Below are 3,694 nucleotides of genomic sequence, written 5' to 3'. Positions count from 1 at the left end.
AAAATCCCTAGCTCATTATATCTTTTCCATTTTCCTGTTTGTTCCATTTTCCTGATTACTTGAAACTATTTAAGACTGCATTAAAATTTTTTAAAAAATAGTATTTCTTTCAGTAAACATCTCTCATTGAAAGTATCTTATCTGGTCATTACGAATTTTTTGTGCTTCAAAAACAAACATAAATCACAACCAGACATGGGCATTTGAAACTGACCGTAATATACCCTCAGAGAATTTAGTCTGGAAGGTGATTTTAAATTTACTTTTGCTTTCTTCAGCTCCTCATTTCCATTAAGAAACTTCCTAAGGGCTTTGGGGCTTGTCTCCCTAGAATCTATTCATTCTTTCAAAAAATTTCAATTTATTTCATCATATTCTTGGAGAGTTTATTATTAGAACCAAGCTCTCCCTTGGGGATGGAGAGTAGCATATTAGTTATAGTGAAAGGGCTAGGACGGGTAGCCCTTTCTTATTATATGAGGTTCTCAAACTCCATGGGCTTTCCTTTTCTCAATCACTCCCCGGAGGGATGAATGAGAGATTAAGCAATATTGGAGGATCTTGGAGTCTACTTTCCCAAGGAAGCAGTAGAACAATTTCAGTATTCAAAGGAAGTAAGACATAGGAGGGAGAGAGATTGGTGAGGAATGGGGAAGGGGAGAAAAGAAGAATAGGCAATCTTAATTTACCCATTCTTTTTTTTTTTTAATTGAAGAATTTGTTTTGTACTCTAAGGCAGTAGTCAACTACAAGTCTAAGTTCCTGGAAGGCAAGGACTCTTCTTTATCAGTTTCTGTAGATAATAAATCATAGAGGGTAATGTGAATAAGAACTCTCTGAATAGTTTATGATGAGAATTAATGGAGGCACGCTAGTCATATGTTCCCAGAAGTTTCATATTCTAACTAAATTTTAAGACAAATATAAGTATTATACAATGGAATATTACTCAGCCATAAAAAGAAATGAAATTGAGTTATTTGTCATGAGGTGGATGGACCTAGAGTCTGTCATACAGAGTGAAGTAAGTCAGAAAGAGAAAAACAAATACCGTAGGCTAACACATATATATGGAATGTTAATCTTAAAAAAAAAAAAATGGTTCTGAAGAACCTAGGAGCAGGACAGGAATAAAGACGCAGGCGTAGAGAATGGACTCGAGGACACGGGGGGAGGGGGAAGGGTAAGTTGGGACGAAGTGAGAGAGTGGCATGGACATATATACACTACCAAATGTAAAATAGATAGGTAGTGGGAAGCAGCCGCATAGCACAGGGAGATCAGCTCGGTGCTGTGTGACCACCTAGAGGGTTGGAATAGGGAGGGTGGGAGGGAGACGCAAGAGGGAGGGGATATGGGGATATATGTATATGTATAGCTGATTCACTTTGTTATAAAGCAGAAACTAACACACCATTGTAAAGCAATTATACTCCAATAAAGATGTTAAAAAATAAAAAAATAAAAATAAATAAAAAGCAAATACAGTCAAAAAAATCCTATTAATATCATTAGCACTAAATGAAATACTTGAAACGTAGATGTATGTTCTTATTGTGACAAGTACATGGTTAGTTCTTTTTAAATGGCAGTTGCTTTTATTTTTAGGTAAAAGGTCTTCTTATGTTTAGTATAGCTTTCTGTATACATCTTAGGATGCTAGATAGTATGAAGAGTTAATTTTTTTTTTCTTCTGACAGGACTTCAGACTTTATAATGTATTCATTTTTATTCTGTTATCTACAGCAAAGATGATAGAAGTGCTAGAAAGGATAGAAATTCCTCACAAAATGGATGAGTGTCCTTCAAGCACTCAGCTCTCAGAAAATGGTTTGCTTTCATCCTATCAAATGACATTAAGCTTGTCAGATCAAAACAAGTATGGGGACATAGCAAAGATGAAAAAAGTGCTGATGCCAAGAAGGTACAATTTGGGCTTTTTCTTTTTTTTAAAGAACAGCAGTACAAAAACCTAGAGGCTTAATTGTGAATGAAAAAATCCTATGTCACAGGATGTGAGATTAGAAGAGTGTTCATTATTTCCTAAAACAATATACCTTGACAGCCGCAATACTTTTTTTGTCCTTTATTTTTTTCTGTTTGCTTTTCAAATCTCATAGCTCCCTCCTGTGTTTATAGAGGGACTAGCCTTTTCTCATCAGCCTGTGCTCTATCTCCTCTTCAGGTCCACAGATTTTGCAGCAGAGGGAACTTCACTGCATGAATTTCCCAGTAATCAGGTTGAAATTAAAATATTTTATAGTCCCTGGAAAGTGGCAGGAGAGCACTGAGAAGGAATTTTCTGGAGTAAAATGCTGGTATTTATTTAAAATAAAATGTACATCTATTCATTTCTTTCTGTTTCTTTTTAAATCTGGTGTTTTCAGTTATAAAATACTTACCTCAAGTAATATGATTTTTTGTAACCTCTTTGGAAGTTATCGACATAGAATCTGCAGTCTACAGCCCTAAAATTAATTCACCATGCATTTCTCAAGTGGTTATGCGCTAGTTATTATGCCAAATATCATGGGTGGGGATGGGAAGACAAAAACCCAGTTTCTCTCTCTAAGGCGCATAATCCTGGATGGGATAGGTATGCCATGGAAAGAGCACATTACCTTAGCTATGGTTTTGACCCTGCGTCTAGCTACCCATATGATCTCTGGACATGGTGCTTATCTTCAGGCAGAGAACTGCAGTCATCTCACTTATGCAATGAGGGGAATAGACTGGGCCACTGTTTCCTAAATTTAGGTGGTTATGAACTAATCTGGACCATTGTTTTCTTTTCTTTTCTTTTTTTTAACATCTTTATTGGAGTATAATTGCTTTACAGTGGTGTGAAAACAAGCTCTCAAATTCTACATTCTTAAGTTGCGTCAGTGAGGCAGAACTTTACCAAAGAGAGATGGAAAAAAAAAAGGTAAAATGAGGAAGAAGGTTAAAAAAAATAAGTAAAACTTAAGTGGGAGGGGGGCTTAAGTGAGGTAGAGGCAGAACAAGGGAAAAAGAAAAGAAAAGAAAACAAATTAGGTACAAGTTTAAGGGATCCAGTGTCATGAGTGGCAGTATAAATATATGGAGAGGAGAAAAATAACCACATCTCTTATTTCTGTTTCAAATACCTTAAGTGTAATTTAAGCCTCACAAATACCTACGGAGTATGTATCACCATCCTTACTTAAAAGATAAAGAAAGAAATTTGTAGGAATTGGGAAAAATGCTTAAGATGCCTAACTCATTTTGTTCGTTTCTAAAACTCAATCTTGTTCTTTAACCTGTACCAAACTGTCACTAAAAGAATCCGTAGTTACTGTACTAAAGCACTGGTTCTCAGACTCAGCCATACATTGGAATCACCTGAGAAACCCTAAAACATACTAATGCCTGAGTCTCACTCACTGTAAGAAATTTCAATTTAATTGAAGTATGGCCTGATAATCTGGATTTTTAAAGCTCTTTGAGTGATTCTAATGTGTACCAAAGTTTGAGGATGACTCAAGTCTTTGACTTTCTTGCCAGTTATATAGTTCAGTAGGTTCCTAAGGACTTTGTCAACATTAGACCTTTTAATTAATATTTCAAATGCAAGTCATTTAATAACTTTATGAAGGAAGAGGCTCTGCTCCAAGCTGTTCATGTCAGGAAGTTTGTACTTTTGCAAATAACAAGAATTAACATGGTTGTCAAT

The sequence above is a fragment of the Balaenoptera ricei genome, chromosome X (assembly GCF_028023285.1).
Source record: "Balaenoptera ricei isolate mBalRic1 chromosome X, mBalRic1.hap2, whole genome shotgun sequence".
Lineage (NCBI taxonomy): Eukaryota > Metazoa > Chordata > Mammalia > Artiodactyla > Balaenopteridae > Balaenoptera > Balaenoptera ricei.
This window is presented reverse-complemented; position numbering follows the sequence as displayed.